Source organism: Microtus pennsylvanicus, chromosome 2, assembly GCF_037038515.1.
Source record: "Microtus pennsylvanicus isolate mMicPen1 chromosome 2, mMicPen1.hap1, whole genome shotgun sequence".
NCBI classification, from domain to species: domain Eukaryota; kingdom Metazoa; phylum Chordata; class Mammalia; order Rodentia; family Cricetidae; genus Microtus; species Microtus pennsylvanicus.
The window spans coordinates 17,734,111-17,753,556 of record NC_134580.1 but is presented as its reverse complement, the minus strand read 5'-3'; the positions used below and the strand labels follow the sequence as shown (position 1 = coordinate 17,753,556).

General features: G+C 44.0%; 1 protein-coding gene across 7 annotated transcripts in view; it reads right to left on the bottom strand.

Moving 5' to 3' along the window:
• The window catches only part of Ppp6r2 (protein phosphatase 6 regulatory subunit 2), a 96,879-nt gene extending 81,317 nt beyond the window's left edge, over positions 1 to 15,562 (bottom strand). For 2 of the 7 annotated variants that reach the window (XM_075960326.1, XM_075960325.1), the window contains exon 1: positions 15,339 to 15,478. The gene's annotated coding sequence lies outside the window, so the exon portion shown is untranslated. Of the gene's footprint in view, positions 1 to 15,338 lie in introns of all 7 variants that reach the window. The other 5 variants (XM_075960324.1, XM_075960328.1, XM_075960331.1 and 2 more) reach the window with 4 other exon arrangements.
• Positions 15,563 to 19,446: the final 3,884 nt, after the last annotated feature.

The window sequence follows — 19,446 nt, the reverse complement described above, 5'->3', positions numbered from 1 at the left end:
AACTTACAGTCTCCTTGGAGCTAGAATTCCAGGTGGTTGAGCTGCCACTTACCAGGGTCCTCAGAACTCAAGTCAGGTCCTCTGCAAGAGCAGTGCATACTTTTAACTTCAGTCATCTCTCTAGCTCCATAGCACTGGGGTTTTTTGGTGTGTGTTTGTTTGTTTTTAAGAACTTGAATGAGGGAACTAAAGAAACAGCTCAGCAGTTAAGAGCACTGACTGCTCCTCCAGAAGACGCTCGTTCAATTCCCAGTACCCATGACAACTCACAACCATCTGTAACTCCAATCCCAGAGCCTCCAAAGGCAGTGCATGCACATGTTACACAAACATGCATGCAGACAAAACACTCATGCACATAAAAACTTTTTTTTTTAACTAAAAAAGAAAGCGGTTGCATACCTTTAATCCCAGCACTTGGGAGCAGAGACAGGCAGATTGCTGTGGGTTAGAGGCCAGCCTGACCTGTATGAGTTCCAGGACAGCCAGGGCTACAAAGAGAGACTCTGTCTCCAGACACAAAAAAAGAAAAAAAAAATTGTTTTTTAAAAAAATTTTCTATGGTTTCTATGGAACAGAGCTAGGGAAAGGGGAGGATCACAACTCTAATTTTAAAATTCTAACTTAAAAAAGGATTTTAAAATTAGAAGCCTTGTAAAAAGTTTTTTGTTCTTGCCAGGCAGTGGTGGCACATGCCTTTAATCCCAGCACTTAGGAAGCAGAGGCAGACGATCACCTGGTCTGTAGAGCAAGTTCCAAGACAGCCAGGGCTGTTACACAGAGAAACTCTGTCTCAAAAACAAACAAACAGGGGCTGGAGAGATGGCTCAGAGGTTAAGAGCATTGCCTGCTCTTCCAAAGGTCCTGAGTTCAATTCCCAGCAATCACATGGTGGCTCACAACCATCTGTAGAGGGGTCTGGTGCCCTCTTCTGGCCTGCAGGCATACACACAGACAGAATATTGCATAATAAATAATAATAAATAAATAAATAAAACAAAAATGAACAAACAAACAAAAGACATGTTCTCCCTGCCAGGTGTAAACGTGAATTTTTTTGGGGGGGGGGTGTTGATAAAGGGTTTCTCTGTGTAGCCCTGGCTGTCCTAGAACTCACTCTGTAGACCAGGTTGGCCTTGAATTTAGAGATCCACCTGCCGACACCTCCACAATGTTGGGATTAAAGGTGTGTGCCACTGTCAACTGGCATAGCGCATGCTTTTAATCCCAGTAATTGAGAGGCAGAGGGAAGTACTCTCTAGTTCAAGGCCAACCTAGTGTCCTAGGGTACAAAGTGAATCTAGAACAGCCATAGCTATATGGTGAGATCTAGTCTCAAAAATTAAATTAAATTAGAAGTGTGTGTGTGTGTGTGAAAGAGAGAGACAGAGAGATAGATGCCTCAGCATTAAGAGCACATACTGTTCTTGCAGAAGACCCAAAGTTAGTTGCCAGCATCCACACTGAGTGACAAAGAGTGACTACAGCCACTTGAAAGTCCAACTCCGGAGGGTCTGATGCCTCTGGCCTCCAAGAACACCTGCACTCAAGTACACAGACTCAAGTATACATAAACACATAATTAAAAATAAGATTAAAATCTAGCCAGGTATGATGGTATACACCTTTAATCCCAACACTTGGGAAGCAGAGGAAGATAAATCTTTAGTTCCAGGCTAGCCAGGACTACAAAGTAAGACCCTCTCCAAAAATAAATAATTAGGTTAAAATTTAAAATCTTATTTATTTTATTTTATTTTTATTTATTTATTTTGGTTTTTTTTGAGACAGGGTTTCTCTGTGGTTTTGGAGCCTGTCCTGGAACTAGCTCTTGTAGACCAGGCTGGTCTCGAACTCACAGAGATCCGCGTGCCTCTGCCTCCCAAGTGCTGGGATTAAAGGCGTGCGCCACCACCGCCCGGCAAAATTTAAAATCTTTAAAAAAAATATATGGTAAACGGCCTGATGGACAAACTTGTTTGAGTATTGAACCAGGAGCAAGGAAAGCACAGTCTAGAATAACTCCAGACACAAAAAAAGAGAAAGAGAAAACGGGAATACTGGCTTTAATCAGAAGTGACCATCCTAAAACTCTAGACCTCTGTAATGAAAACCTTTCTTACTGTGGCAATAAAATAGTGCCAGCCACTCAACTGTTGATTCTCCTGTCACATCCTAAAACAAGGATTGCAACTCACAGGGCAGTTTAGGGGACGGAAGAAGCCCTGAGATGTTCTGATGAGGGGACTGTTTGACATCAGCCTGCCATGTTAAGGACCAAGACCTATGATCCACAGGAAATTGGAAAAGCCTTTTCTCTGGGTCAGGCTCAGAGTAGCTTCCCTCTTCCCTAGTGTTTACAGCCTAAAATCTCAGGTGTCTGCATCTTCTGCAGATACCTCATGCAGAACTGGTACTCCCTGTGCTATACAAAATAAACATGCTGAACTTCCCCACTGTGACAGTTGGTGCAACTTCATCAGAGTGCACATAACCCACCTGGCCTCGATATCTGTTCTTTCTTCATTCCCCCACTGCCCCTACTCAGGGTTCTAGAGCCAAGACACCCTGGAAAAGGAAGAGCAAGTAAAAGAGGAAGGAAGGAAACTGGATGGAGCAGACAGAAAGGATGAAGGCTACTGAACAGTACAGATGGGATGCTTACCACAGAAACACCAGGGAGATGACAATCAACAGAGATATAAAGATTTTTCTTTTTTACTCTCCAAAGATTTTGTTTATTTTTGGTTTTGAGACAAAGTCTCACTATGTAGCCCTGGCTGGCCTGGAACTTACAAAGAGCTGCCTGCCTCTGCTTTCTGATTAAAGGTGTGTGCTACCATGCCCAACATAATCTCCAAATCTTCTATTTGTTGTTGTTTGTTTGTTTGTTTGTTTGAAATAGAGTCTAGACACAGGCTCAGTCTAAACTCTGCATCTACTGGGATTACAGGTATGAGTTACCACCATCACATCTGGCCCAAAAATCTTCAAATGTTAATAACTACACTACTTTTTAACACTGCCCAGGACAATTGAAGCCAACAGAGGCCAACAGGTTTTCCTGCCCACCCTTTCAATCCCAGCCAATTATACTCTGAGTCCTCCATTGACTGACAGCTCAACTTGTGATGCAAAACACAGGCTGGAACATTAAAACAGCATTTATTTCTCATAATTCAAGAGTCTAGCAGAAGTCAAAATCAAGGTGCCAGCTGGTTTTCTTCCTAGCACAAACAGTTGCCATTTTAGCTAATCCAAATTTGAGATCCTTACCCTCATGTCTTCATCTATCTCAATCCCCCCCCCCACCTTTGGTTTTTTAGACAGGGTTTCTCTGTGTGGCCACAGCTGTCCCAGAACTCACATAGATTGCATTGTAGACCAGGCTGGCCTCAAACTCATAGAGATCCACCTGCCTCTGCCTCCTGAGTGCTGGGATTAAAGATGTGTACCTCCACCACCCAGCTCCTTAATCATTTCTTAAAGGCCCACCTCCAAATATGACTAGATTGGAGGTTAGGGCTTGAATACATAATGGAAGAGCACACAATCCAATCCAAAGCACCCTGCCTACCTTTGTGTTCCCATCCCACCAAGGTGACAATGTTAAGACTTAACAGGTACAGGGGCTGGAGAGATGGCTCAGTGGTTTAGAGCACAGACTGCTCTTCCAGAGGACCTGGGTTCAATTCCCAGCCACACATAGAAAACAAACAAACAAGACTTACAGGTACAGCATCTGCCTTGCAACTACTATACAGTGAGGACTAAGCACCGGGCAGTTGGATCCAGTATTAGCCTAGGGTTGGCTTGTTTGTGGTGGCAAGCTCTTGGGTGGTCCAGTAAAGTAGTTCAGCAAAGACAGGTGACTTCAACTCAAATTCCCACTAAACATCAAGGACTCTGCCAGGCTCTTCATTTCTCTTGTTTTTCTCAGGAACATCCTCCTATGCGTTAGATACGATGAAGACACAGTGAAAAGTAAAACTACTCTTAACTGTTGCAGCTCTTCCAGTTAAGGATAGAGCTGGCCAACGTTGTGAAGACACTGCTGTTCAGTGACTTGGCCCCATCGTGAACCAAATAATGACACCCAGCCAGAGAACTAGAAGCAAACAGGCCAGAACGTAACAGTACGCTCCCTGGCTACAAAGACCACACATAAAGGCCAGTTTCTGTCACTGATCAACTTTATCATCTTTGGAAAATGCCTGATGCATGTGTAATAGGAAAAAACATGGCTCCAGAAAAGAGTACCACCGCCTAGAACAGTGCAAATACCAGACACCTCCAATGAACTTAGAAAATGAATCAACTACAGAGAACCAAAGGTTCATCAAATTACCCTACTCATAAGAAAAAGTACTAACACTATGCTTGTTCTCAATACAGTAGTGCTAAGAAATCAGAATGGGAGCCCTTGGCTAAGGATTGGCAGGATAGTGCACACTGTAGCTGAGATTAAGGAAAAACAGCTAGAGACAAATTTGATAGCATTACCAAGACCAGAGTGATATCTCGATGGTTGAGAGCACATATTGCTTTTGTAGAGGACCTGAGTTCAGTTTCCGCACCCCAGAGGGAGGCTCACAACCTCCTATAACTCTAGCTCCAGTGGCACCTGATACCTCTGGCCTCCAAAGACACCTGCACTCACATACACAGACACAGAGACACAAACACACACATGCAAGTGTGCACACACATTCACACACACAGAGATTAACAAACATATACACCTAATTAAAAATAATAATAACAATAGTCAGGTGTGGTGAAACATGCCTTTAATCCCAATACTCTGGAGGCAAAGTCTGGCTGATCTCTGTGAGTTCTGGGCCAGCATGGTCTACATAGTGAGTTCTAGGCCAGCTAAGGCTCAGCAGTGAGACTTTGTCACAAATAATAACAATATACCCAGCAGTGGTGGTGCATGCCTTTAATTCCAGCACTTGGGAGGCAGAGGCAGGGAACCTTTGAGTTTGAGGCCAGCCTGGTCTACAGAGTGAATTCTAGAATAGCCAGGGCTACACAGAAATACTGCCTCAAAACTAATAAATAAATAAATAAAATAAAATAAATTACTAAACAGGCATAAGACAACACTAAAAAGCACCAAAAAGGAAAGTGGGGCAATGAGCAAAGCTGAAGTAAAAACAGGAAGTACAAAAGAACTAAAAGCCAAGGAACTCCAACTTTAGGATTATTCCAGCCACAATTCAGAGAAGTAATCTCGGGGACTGGAGACATGAGCCAGCGGTTAAGAGTACTGGCTGCTTTTCCAGAGGACCAGAGTTCAGTTCCCAAAAACCACATGACAGCTTACAACTGTCTGTAACTCCAGTTGCAGGGGATCTGATACCTTCACACCAATGCACATAGAATAAAGTTAACTAAACTATTAAAGAGAGAGAGAGAAGCAATTGCTAGCACTACATGGACCTTGCAATATGTGGGCACTGCAAAGGCCCAGTTGCTCAAAACTCAGAACAACTCAGTGCTTCAGGCTGTCTACTGTAGCATCCATGCACAGGCAAAAAGCAGAAGCCCACTTTGGTCATTTCTTTCTTTTATTAAATGTACTAGAATACGGTTACCTTCTTGAAAGAACATACCATCAGCCACTCCTTAGGTTCTCCAAGTCCTCAATTCTGTGTTATGAGCTATAATATAGGAATTAGATGATGACAATATATATCTCACAAGGTAATCTGAAGCCAGGTGTGATTACTTATGCAAACCTGAAATCCCAGCACTCAAGAGGCTGAATCAGGAGCTTTGCCACAATTTCAAAACCAACCAGAACTGTATACTGAATTACAGGCCAGCCTAGGTCGAGAGTAAAACTGTGTCTGAAGAAATAAAAACTAAAAATATCCACCAAAACAAAATATAATTTATATAAAGTGCCCAATACATGCATGGTGTAGTTGTTCTTGTTTTACTCGTTGGGGGCCCGCCACCCAGCTACCAAATAAATACACAGAGACTTATTCTTACTTATGAACGCCCAGTCTTAGGTTACTTGTTTATAGCCAACTTTTCTAACTTAAATTATACCATTTCTCTTTAACTATATTTTGCCTCTGGGCTTTTTACCTCTCTTTATTCTGTATATCTTTCTTTCCTTCTTACTTAGTGGCTGCCCATTTCTCTTTCCTGCCTAACTATTGGTTGGCCAGCTCTTTATTAGACCAATCAGGCAAGCAAAATAACACAGCTTCACAGAGTTAAACAAATACAAAATAAGTCAGGCAGTGTTAGTGCACGCCTTTAACCCCAGCACTCGGGAGGCAGAGACAGGTGGCCCTCTGTGAATTCGAGGCCAACCTGGTCTACAAGAGCCAGTTCCAGGATAGGCTCCAAAGCTACAGGGAAACCCTGTCTCGAAAAACAAACAAAAAAAAATTATATATATATATATATGAATGCTGCTATGGGACAATGGTCTTGTGCCCTGTAAAGATTTGTCAGTTGTACTGGCTTAATGAAATGCTTATTGGCCAATAGCCAGGCAGGAAGTATGGTCGGGGCAACCAGAACAGGAGAATTCTGGGAAGAAGAAAGGCTCAGTCTGCAAGTGGTCACCCAGATGCAGAGAAAGCAAGATGAGAAGGCCTCACTGATAAAAGGTATCAAGCCACGTGGTTAACACGAACAAGAATCACGGGCTAGGGGCTGGAGAGATGGCTCAGAGGTTAAGAGCATTGCCTGCTCTTCCAAAGGTCCTGAGTTCAATTCCCAGCAATCACATGGTGGCTCACAACCATCCGTGATGGGGTCTGGTGCCCTCTTCTGGCCTGCAGGCATACACACAGAATATTGTACACATAATAAATAAATAAATATTTTAAAAAAATAATCACGGGCTAAAGTTAATAAGAAGTCTGAGTTAATAGGCCAACCAGTTTATAATTAATGTAAGTCTGTGTGTTTCTTTGGGACTAAATGGCTATAGGATCTGGCAGGACAGAAACCTCTGTCAACAGAATGCAACATATTTTTGCCTGTTTAAACAAATATTCCACAGCATAAACGAGGATAACACATCTTAAACTAATATTGTCATTAAGCACAAGAATGGAGGATGATAGGGTAAGCAGTAGCCAGAGAAGACTTCCATGAATAAATCCAGCTTGAGCTTCATTCATTCTAAATGAATGACCACAGACCTCAAGGAAACATTAAATATAGCCTAGATTCCTTTTCTTTCTCTAGGAAGTGGTTTCCCACTCTTATAATAATAGTGATGAGCTGAAACACAGCTCCTTGCCTCAAGAGGTGACGTCTAAGCCAGGTACAGTGGCACACCTACACACCTGTAGTCCCAGCACTCTGAATTCCAGAGGCTCAGAAGCATCCTTGTGATTTCAGGCCAGCCAGGGCTATAGAATGAGACTGTCTCCAAAATCAAACCAAACCAAACCAAAACCAAAGACTGGCTGACAATATATAGATCAATGGAAGGGCACCTGCCTAGCATACAGAAGTTCGTAGGTTTGATTTCCAAAACTCCCAAAAATGATTATGCAGCTATTTATATGGGATTTTGCCTAGAGTGATGGCTCAATTCTTTTAATCCCAGTACTTGGAAGGCTGAGATAAGAGAATCATTTAGTTCAATGCCAGTCTGAACTACAAAGTGACACCCTGTTTCAGAAAAAAAAAAAAACCACAGGGGAGGTGGTGGTGCATGCCTTTAATCTCAGCACTTGGGAGGCAGAGGCAGACAGAGCTCTGAGTTAAAGGCAAGCCTGATCTACAGATCTACAGATCAAGTTCCAAAACAAGCAGGGCTACACAGAGAAACCCTATCTTGGACAAAACAAAAATTACAAGACACCACTGCCAAGCATACATAAGGTTTGATCCTAGCACAGAAAGAAGAAAGGGAAACAGGGAAAGGAGGGAGGGAAAAGGAAAAAGAGGGAAGAGAGAAAAGAAGACAGACTGAAAACTGGGCATTTATAAATATCCCTTCATAAATTTGCAAAGATCATCAACAAAACACTAGCAAACCAAATCATACACACAAAAAGAACGTACATCATGCCAAAGATAATTTATTCCAAAAATGCAGTTATTTTTAATATCTGAAAAATCAATCAATATAACATACCACAAATCAAAGAAAATTAAATAACCATCTAAATGGATGGAGAAAAAGCATTTGAGCAAATCCAACACTCTTTCATTATAAAAACATTCCAGGGGCCAGTAAGATCACTTAGCAGGTAAATCACTTGCTGCACAAGGCAGATAACCTCGATCTTGGGAGCCCACTTAAAGGTGAAAGGAAAGAACTGACTTCAGCAAGTTTTCCTCGACTCCCACATACACACCATGGCATGCACATATTAACATATTATACTCACACAATAATAATAAATAATAATTTTTAATTCCACAAAATTGAAATAAAGGCAACTTTCTCAACCATTGAAGGCCCATTATTATTATCAGTTTTATTTAACACTGTTTGGGGATTTCTATTCAATGCAATCAAGAAAAGTAAAGCAGGGAATACCAATTGGGAAGGAAAAGTAAAACTATCTTTATTTGCAGATACAATAATGTAAGTAGAAAATACAAAGGGCTATACTATGAGAACTAATAAGTTACACAATGTTGCAGAATATGTTACCATTATACATAACCCAAATATATGTTTGTACAACAACAAATAATTAAAAACAATATAAAAACATTTACGATACTATCAAAAGACAAAACAGCTCAGAATAATTCAAATGAAAATGAACCTTTACAGTGAAAACATAAAATATTGCAAAGAAAAAACCTAATAGAGAAATAAAATTAAATGCATAGATAAAAAGATTCAATAATTCAACTCTGAATTTGAGCTATAGATTATATATAGCACCAATCAAACTCACAGCAAAAATAATAACATAAATCTGAGAGCTTATTCTAAAACTAGCAAGACAAGCTAGGGTAGAAAGGGTTTTTTCGGTTTTGTATTTTTACACAGGGTCTTGATATATATATCTCCCAGGGTGGTCTCACAACTCTCCTGTCTCAGATCACTGAAATTCCAGGGGTGTGTCATTCCCTGCAAGCATATACTTTATAATTCCATTTAAAGTCTAAGGAGCTAGGAAACTAATCTATAGCGACAGAAATAAGAACATCAATTACTTGAAGATTGAAAGGATGGTTTTAAGGATTGGAAAGGAACACAAGAAAAATTCCAGGGTGATAAAAATGTTCTATAATTGAGGTGAGAGATGTCCACACTAAGTTTTTGCTTGTTTTTGAGACAGGATCTCATTGTGTAGCCCTGGCTGGCCTAGAAGTCATTATATAGATTAGGCTGACCTCAAACTCAGAGAGATCTGTCTGCTTCTGACTCCTGAGTGCTGGGATTAAAGATATGAGCCACCTTGACTATCAACACTAATAATGTTCATACTTGTTAACACTCATTAAATTCATATAGGTAAGATTTCCCCGGGTATGAAATATCCCTCAGTAATTTTAAATATTTATTTATTTATTATGTATACAGTATACAATATTCTGTCTGTGTGTATGTCTGCAGACCAGAAGAGGGCAGCAGACCTCATTACAGATGGTTGTGAGCCACCATGTGGTTGCCGGGAATTGAACTCATAACCTTTGGAAGAGCAGGCAATGCTCTTAACCACTGAGCCATCTCTCCAGCCCATCCCTCAATAATTTTAAATGCGATATTGTAAGCAAAATAAAAACAAGACTAAACAGCTAAAAGGATGAAGGCTGCTTGTTATATATAGATACAACATAATTTCCAAAATAATTGGAAAAAAAAGTCAGGCAGAGGTGGCACACCTTTAGTCCCAGCACTTAGGAGGCAGAGACAGGAGGATCTCTATGAGTTCAAGGTAAGTCTGGTCTACAAAGCTAGTTCCAGAACAGCTAGGGTTACACAGAGAAAGAAACCTTGTCTCGAAAAACCAAAATAAATAAATAGAAATTAAAATTAAGGCTGGAGAAATGGTTCAGCAGTTAAAAGGCCTGGCTGTTTTTCCAGAAGACCCAGATTCAATTCCCAGCACCAAAATGGCAGCTCACAATTCTCTTACCCCAGTTCCAGGGGAAACATAACCCTTACACAGATATGCATTACAGGCAAAATACTGATGCACATAAAATTTAAAATTTTTAAATAACTATTTAAAAATTGTAAATTAAAAAGGAAAAAACAAAACAAAACAAGACACAGGGAGCCAACAAGATAGCTTAGGATCTGAGTTTGACTCCAGAAACCCACATGATGGAAAGAACCAACTCCAGCAAGTTGTCCTTTGACCTACACACAAATAAGTAAATGTAAAATAATAATAAGATAAAGGACAATGTGTGAAGTATCCTTTTGTTTTGTTTTTCATGACAGGGTTTCCTTCCCCCGGCCCCCAGACTGGGTTTCTCTGTAGCTTTGGTTTTTTGGTTTTGGTTTTGGTTTTTCGAGACAGGGTTTCTCTGTGGTTTTGGATCCTGTCCTGGAACTAGCTCTTGTAGACCAGGCTGGTCTCGAACTCACAGAGATCCGCCTGCCTCTGCCTCCCGAGTGCCGGGATTAAAAGGTGTGCGCCACCACCGCCCGGCTTTGGGCTTTGAGGTTTCAAAAGCCCATAGCATCCCCAGTTAGCTCTCTCTACCTTATGCTCACATACCTATATGACACCAGCTCTCAGCTACTCCTCCAGTGCCATGTTTGCCTACCTGCTGCCGTGTTCCATGCCATGTCAGACATGAACTCTAATCTACTGGAACTGGGAGTCCCAAATTAAATATTTCCTTTATAAATTGCCTTAGTCATGGTGTTTTGTCACAGCAACAGAAAGTAACTGTCTTTAGTTAAGGTTTACTATTGGTGTGAAAAGACACCATGATCACAGCCAACTCTTATATGATTATGAATGGGAGCATGGCAGCATGCAGGCAGACGTGGTGCTGGAGCTGAGAGTTCTACATCTTGACTCTGAGGCAACAGGAAGTCTACTGACACACTGGGGAGTATTCTAAGCATAGAAAACCTCAAAGTCTGCCCCCACAATCACACACTTCCGCCAACAAGGCCATACCCACTCTAACAAAGCCACACCTCCTAAGAGTGCCACTCCCTATGAGATTATAGGATCATGGGGGCCAAGCCAATTACATTCAAACTACCAAAGTAACTAAGGCTGACTGAATGTAACTCATGGCTATCCTGGAACTTGCTATCTAGACCAGGCTCCTTGAACTCTCAGATCTATCTACCTCTACCTCTGGGTGCTGGGACAGTGTCACACCGTGTTATACAACTCATTTCTATAAAATGTACATCTCTTTCTCTCAAACATATTTATGGACCAAATTATCTGGTTTTTTTAAAAGGTTTATTTGTTATATATACAGTGTTCTGCCTGCATGTATGCCTGTAAATTAGAAGACGGAACTAGATCTCATTACAGATAGTTGTGAGCCACCATGTGGTTGCTGGGAATTGAACTCAGGACCTTTGGAACCTTTGGAAGAGCAGCCAGTGCTCTTAACCGCTGAGCCATCTTTCCAGCCCCCAAATTATCTGTTAATAAACTGTTTAGAATGACACACACATACAAAAACAAAACAAATGTCAACTGCCTTGAGAGAGGATACTACACACCGAGAGGTCATATTATCCATTCGTATAAACTGCCTAGGATGAAACAGTGAAAGGCACAAGCTCTAGGGTTTGGGTTGAACCTAAACTCTCTGATTTATTTGCTTTGACCTCAGATACGTTACTTACTTTGTGTCTCAGTACTCTCATATGATTACTTTGTATGTGATATGAATCTACATGTGTGGAGTGTGCAGAGGCCAGAAGAGGATATTAGGTGTCTTCCATCATTCTCCAATTTTTTTTTAAGATAGGGTATCTCACTGAACCAGAAGCTTATCACTGGATTTTTTTTTAATGTGTAGCCCAGGCTGGCCACGAACTTGTGATCCTCCTGTCTCTGCCTCCTTCAGCAAATCCTACCAGCGTGACACCACAACCAGCCTATCACTGGATTTTGGGTTCAGGTTCTGATGAAGCTGGCTGGTCACAGAACCCCTGGGATTCACCTACCTCCAACCTGCACCCTTTGGTTTACAGGAACACAAAGCTAAACTCAGCTTTTATGTAGATGTTGGGGATCTGAACTAGGGTCCTCTTATCTTCACAACAGTGTTCTTACTCACTGAGCCATCGCTATAGCCCTCATCTATTGACAGAAATATTAAAAGTAACTACTGACCAGAGATGGTAGCATATGCCTGTAATCCCAGTACAGGAGGGTGAAGACGGAGGATCAGAAATTCAAGGCCAGCCTGGACTACATGAAATCCTTCTTTTAAAAAAAAGGGGAGGGGGGACTGAGATATGGCTCAGTTGATAGAATGCTTGACAGCATCCATGAAGCCCTGGGTTTAATCCCAAGCACTATATGAATTAGCCAATGTGGTACAGCCTGCAATCCTCGCACTTGGGAGATAGAGGAAGGGGAACAGAAGTTTAAGGTAACCCTCAATCTACACAGCAACATTTGAGGTCACACTGAGCAAATTTAGATCCTGTCTCAAAAAAAATTAAAAAAAAAAAGAAAGAAAGAAAAGAGCTGAAAAAAGAACAATTACTGTAAAGATTAAATGAGAGGATATGGATAACATACTTTAAAAAGTGTCTGGACCTGCCAAGCATAGTAGAACATAACTGCAATCGGTCATCATTGTTATTAGTTTAAACGCTGTAAACATTACCCTTTGCATAGAGAGAGAAGGGATGCAAAGCTAAACTGCCTGCAGTACAAATCCTGATTCTCTTGCCTCAGTCTCTATCTCTAAAGCAGGGAAATTATAGCCTCTATAGCCTATGGTTACCCTGAGGACTAGATGAAAAATTCCCATATGAATTAAATGTTGAGCCGGGCATGGTGGTGAATACCTTTAATCCTAGCACTTGGGAGGCAGAAGTAAGTACATCTCTGCTAGTTCTGGTTCTATATAGCAAGTTCCAGAACAGCTGGGGCTATACAGAAAAACCTTGTCTCAAAAAAAAAAATTAAATGTAATAGAACAGTATAAATACCCAAACATTATGCTGTGTGCTCTAAGAAAATGGCTATTTCCAAAGCTTTAAACACTATCTCCCTGCTCAAAATTGTATGCTCAGCCTTATCTCTCCTTTGGGCTCCAGATTTTTCCATAAGATATGCTCCTCCTGGACTTCTTAGATGTCTCCCACTACTTTCAGCCAAAGAAAGCCTTGCCTTCTCTAACATCTACCACTACCTCAACCCAGCTTCCCCATTTAATTAAACAATGCCATTGCCCAACCATTTGTTCAATAAAGAAGCCTAGAGGTCACTCTGAGCCCTCCCATTCCGTCATACTTCTCAATTGTTTTGTGCCAACAGCTCTACTTCCAAAATACCGCCCTAAGTCAACTGCTGAGGTTTAAACCACAACACTCCACTCCCTACTAATGTGACAAAACTCATAAAACCTCAAGACCCAGCACTTCACCAGTGTCTGTAAGGCTGACCAGAACCAGCTTTCTAAACTAAGCTCCCCCTTAACCTAGACACATCAGTATTATCTAGTTCCTGCAGAGATGTGGGCCTTTCCCATCTCCTCTCTGCATCTGGGCTCTCCTCATCCTGGAGGGCTGTGCTCTGTCCTGCCCTCCCACGCCACCTCTTTATTATAGTTAGCTTCTTTTTTTCTTAAAGTTATGAACACTGACTGGTGTTTTACCTGCATGTATGTCTGTGTGAAGGTGTTGGATCCCCTGGAACTGGAGTTATAGACAGTTGTGAGCTGCCATGTGGGAGCTGGGAATTGAACCCGGGTCCTCTGGAAGAGCAGTCAGTGCTCTTAACCCCTGAACCATCTCTCCAGCTCCTAGGTCTTCAAGATCTTAGCTTAACATGAGAATTAGAGATGTCAGTGGGAAGACCCAGAAGGGAAAAGACATCAAGAGATTAACAGACTTGGTGGGAAAAAAAACTTTTAGTCCCAGTTAGAGGCAGGCAAATCTCTGTGAGTTTGAGGCCAGCCTGGTCTACATAGCCAAGGGTATATAGCAAGACCTTCTTTCAAATAAAAGAGAAAGAGGTAGCAACTTGAACAGATAAGAATGGGGAATGAAGACAATGGTGGCACACGCCTTTAATCCCAGCCCTTGGGAGGCAGAGGCAGGCAGATCACTGAGTTCGAGGCCAGCCTGATCTACAGAGCAATCTAGGGCTGCCAGGGCTACACAGAGAAATCCTGTCTCGGGAAAAAGAAAAAAGGGAGTGGGGATGAAATACTAAGAAGTCAGCAGCACTGTCAAGTTGACGGTGAGTGAAAGTCTAACAGTATGAATTATGGCCTGGGGACGAGGTGGATGAGAATGGAGACAAACTGAGGGGAGGGACTACGGAGCAAGGCGAGAACTAGAAAAAGTGACAGACAGAGGTGAAAGTAATAAACTGGAATCAGTCCTTAACCGGGTTGTCAGCCGCCAGGATCCTAAGTAGCGAGAGGGTAAAGAGGTTCCCTAATGGAAGGAGCTTAGAGAAGAGTATGGGAGAAGGAAGAGGTGATGCGAGGAGGTGGGGACGCACCAGGGAAAGTGACACAACGGCAGTGGGTGACGGATGACAACTGGGGAATGACTGGAAGAAGAGTGAGATGGAAATAGGTGACGAAAACAAAGTCGGGGCTTGGCAGTGGGCACTGGCGGGGAGGAGAGTGGCAGCGGGGGGGGGGGGGCACCGGTGGAAAGGTCACTAGTGGCAGGCCAATGAGGAGGAAGGTGTCTAAATGAGAGGGAACACTGACGACTCCCCCCACCCTATATCCAAGCTCCGTCACACCTTTACAGGCGTCAACAGAGGGGAAGGGCCTTGACGGGGACGAGGTGGACAGCTGGGAGGTGGACAAGGAGGCCCCTGACAGGCTGAGACCGGCTCTGAGAGCAGGGGAAACTGGCCGACCACTGACAGGCACGAGAGGGTGCGTTAGCTGAGAAGGGGGCTGACGGACAGGAAGGGTTAGCTGGGGGAATGGGGAGGGAGGAATGAATGAATGAATGAATGAATGAATGAATGAATGACGGGAGTGGAGAATGCTGGCTGACTGGCTGACAAGCGAGCAGTCTGGCGGAGGCGCTGACCCCCCGACGAAGCGCAGGGTGACAAAGGCGCCGATCCACTGACTGGGCGCCGACTGCAGGTGCTGAGTGACAGCAGGACGCGGACTGACGGAGAAGGGGGAGGGGGGATCCCCTCCTCTCCCCGGGCCCGAGGAAGCAGCGGGCGCGCGGCCGCACTCACCTGCCCCGCAGCCTGGGGGTCGCGGCGGCTCCTCCAAGGCCCGAGGGAGGCCAGGACGCTCGCAGAGGTGAAGTGCGGACGGCCTGCAGAGGGCCGTACGCACATGGGCCCGGCCCCGCGGCGCGGCGCCTTCGGACTCGGGCGCAGCCGGCGGGAGGCTCGGGACCCGCTCGGGACCGGCTCGGGGCCGCGGGCGAGATCGCTCCAAAATGGCGGCGGCGAGAGCGCGCGCGCTCCGGGGACCCGCTTCCGCGCAGGGCTGCGCGCGCGGACGGGGTCGGGGCGCGGGCGCGCCCCGGAGGCGGGGCCACCGGAGGCGGGGCCGAGTCGCGGCTCCCTGCTGGGGTCTGCCCGAAGGCTCTGGAACGTCGCGGCCTCTGGGGCTATCTGTCCGGAGACGTCTCCGCGACCGAGCTGGCTATACTAAGTTCCCTGGGCTTCTTCAGTTACCCAAGAGCAGCGGCGCGCTGTGGCCTGCTCGGGTGGGTGCTCAGGTCTCCTCCCCGCCCTGTTTCTGAACTGGGCAGCGAACAGCCCTACTTTTTTCTTTTTCTGAGTGCCCAGTACATGTTGCATACGTGTTCATCTAACATGGGTTGGAATTAGTTCAAATGAAAATTAGACTGATTTCCGGTGGCAGGGTAAGCCGTGGGAAAATATTAAAAATAGAGACGAAGCATGTTAGGAATGTTAGCTAGCACATGCTAGTTATGAATTCACTGCCTTTCAGCTGCAAGTTCACCAGTACTGTGCAAAAATGCAACCCGGCGTGGGTGGTGCACTTGGGAGACCAAAGCAGGAGGGCAAGCAAAACTTTGTCGCTCCGAACGTAGTGGCACACGTCTTTAATCCCAGCACTTCAGAGGCAGGGGGAAATCTCCGTCAGTTCGAGGCCCGCCTGGTCAACTCCCCGAGTTCCAGGTCAGTTAGGACTGCGTAGTGAACAAAGTCTGAAGGGGGTTAGGGTGAGGGCTTCTGGACCCTTCAAGTATTTTGCCTTTGAGGTGGTACTGCTGTGCTTCTTCAGCAGAGGGCGCCAAAGAGACACTGTTTGTGAAAAAGGAAAGTGTTTTTCTTTCCCTGGTCTAGAAAGCAAATTTGGAGACACCCGGGTTCACGCCAAGGTCCCTTGCGGTGGTCCGCAGCACAGCTTTTCCCAGACCACATTGACTGAAAGTGACTTTGGTAAGATTTACCCTGAATACAGAAACTGAAAGTGCTACAGAACCGGTACTTCTACTGGGGTACCAAATACAGGAGATGACCCATAGTCTTAAAAACCGCAGCAGTGAGCAGGTGCAACCCTGCACTATTTTTGTGCCCAGGCCAGAGTTCGTGATTCAGCAACAGCTTCATGCACCCTTCACATGCGCGCGCGCGCGCGCGAGCACACACACACACACACACACACACACACACACACACACGCCATTTTTGCAGTGCTAAGCAAGCACTGTGCTGCCGAGCTGCATGTCCAGCACTTACTTTTTTTTTTCTTTTTTTTCTTTTCTTTTCTTTTCTTTTTCTAATTTTGAACTAGGCGTTTAGTCCCAACATTTGGGAGGTTGAGGCAGGAGGATCAGTAGTTCAAGACTGGTTTGGGCTGTGAGTGGAGTTCAAGGGCTGCCTAGACCCACGGGAGACCTTTGTTTGTTTACTTATTTGGGGCTTAAGGTTTTGAGAAGTTGCTCTGGCTGGCCTTGAACTTGTGGCATCGCCCTGCTCCTTTCAAACCCACTCAGAATTCATCAGCAAACCTACTGTACCTTTCACTCCAATATCTAACCTGTAAGGCCAGTTTCTCTTGTCTGACACAAAGCAGTCTAAATGGGCCCCCTACTTTTATCCTGGAGGACTTGCTGTAGGCCATTCAGCATGAGGTTCAAAGGGAACCTATTAAAATAAGTCAGATCAGATCTATGACCTCAGGGCTTGCTGTCTCACCCAAGATGAAAGCAAGAATCCTTACTGTTGCCCACAAAGCTATTTGTGATGTGATCTCACTTTATCTACTCATTTCATTTCGCTTCAGTCATGATAACCTCCTGCCCCGGGTCAATTGCTCACACTGTCATCTGTATCTTTTCAGGCATCTCTTCTTGTTATTGCTACGCTTGCTGTCTTGCCTCAGACCTGCTCATTGCCTCCTCCACCACTGGGAGGGCCTCCCCGACTGCTCTACTTAAAGCCTCAAGCTTATATGGCACTAACTTCACAGCCCCCTCTCCTGTCTGGCCTTTTCTCCTTCCCAGTGGTATCACTCACTAGTCATATCCACTAAAGAGACCTGAAACCACACAGTGATTTCACTGGGGGGAAGTTCATTATAAAATTATCAGTTATAAGATTATTATGAAGAAAGAAAACTATAGTCAAGAAAGAAAAATCTTAAAGAGAGTTGGGCTGGAGAGATGGCTCAGCGGTTAAGAGCATTGCCTGCTATTCCAAAGGTCGGGAGTTCAATTCCCAGCAACCACATGGTGGCTCACAACCATCTGTAATGAGGTCTGGTGCCCTCTTCTGGCCTGCAGGCATATATTGTATACATAATAAATAAATAAATATTTTTTTAAAAAAAGAGAGAGTTCGAGACCATCCTGGTCTACAGAGCTAGTTCCAGGACAGGCTCCAAAGCCACAGAGAAACCCTGTCTCGAAAAACCAAAAAAAAAAAAAGAGAGAGAGAGTTTATTCTCCCAGTGGGAATTTATTCTTTCTTAGAGAAGTTTGGCAGCGGCACCCCTGCTGAAGACAGAGACATTCCCTGGGCTGTCCTGAGCTTCCTGGGTAGAACCAACTGCCACGCACTGCAGAATAGAGCTTATAAAGAAATACATCTTCCAGAGAGCAAGCAAAGACACAAACTAACCCTTGAGGTAACTGTGAGCACCACTGGGAATTACTCATAGGGGTAGCAGTCAGAGGGAAGTACCAGTACCTGATGGGAATGAGAATAATGCATGTCCTTCCCGTAGCCCTGGCAACAGGAGCAAGGTAGAGAGTGCCCATGGAAAGCCAGTGTCTCCTGTGGGAAGTTAGTGTGCTAGATGAAAGTGGACCTGGAGCTGACGTGGTAAGTAGAAAACTGGACAGTCAACTCTGTGGACATCCTTCTATACCACAACAGAACAACTACATTTCCAGCTAGCTATATTGCTCTCGGGGTTGGCTGGATGGCTCAGTGGGTAAAGTCAATCACTCCCAAACTGACCATCTGAATTTGATCCCTATGGCCCACCTGGTAGAGAGAGAACTAGCCGGGCACGGTTGTGCATGCCTTTAATCCCAGCTCTCGGGAGACAGAGGATCTCTGTGAGTTCAAGACCAGCTTGATCTACAAAGGGAGTTCCAGGACAGCCAGAACTGTTTACATAGAAACCCTGTCCAAAACAAAAGAAAAGAAAAGAAAGAAAGAAAGAAAGAAAGAAAGGATTGCTACAAGTTGTCCTCTGACATCCACATGAGCTCAGTAGCAGGCACAAACACACTCACAAATAGTAAATAAATGTAACTTTGAAAATTTATTCTGTAGTATAATACCTGCTCTTTCCCTAAAAATGAGATTATGTACACTCCCAGAAGTCATGCCTATCACTGGCTACTTTGATTATTCTTCAAGTGTAGTTGCTAGCCCACTGAAATTTCTTATGCTAACACTAAATAGTGATGTTACCATCTAAAAGCTTGTGTTTTTAAGATAAAAAAGTATGTACAAATATATAACAAATGATTAAAAATATACAAAGCTACTACATTTCTTTTCTTTTCTTTTTTTTTGGATAATTTTTTTTTTTTTGGTTTTGTTTTGTTTTGTTTTCGAGACAGGGTTTCTCTATGGTTTTGGAGCCTGTCCTGGAACTAGCTCTTGTAGACCAGGCTGGTCTCGAACTCACAGAGATCCACCTGCCTCTGCCTCCCGAGTGCTGGGATTAAAGACGTGTGCCACCACCGCCCAGCCTCTACTACATTTCTTATTTCCGTAATTGGTGCAGTATATAACCGGCATGAATTGTCTTTAACCATTTATGATGTACACAAAATACCTAGAACAGGGCTGGAGAGATGGCTCAGAGGTTAAGAGCATTGACTGCTCTTCCAAAGGTCCTGAG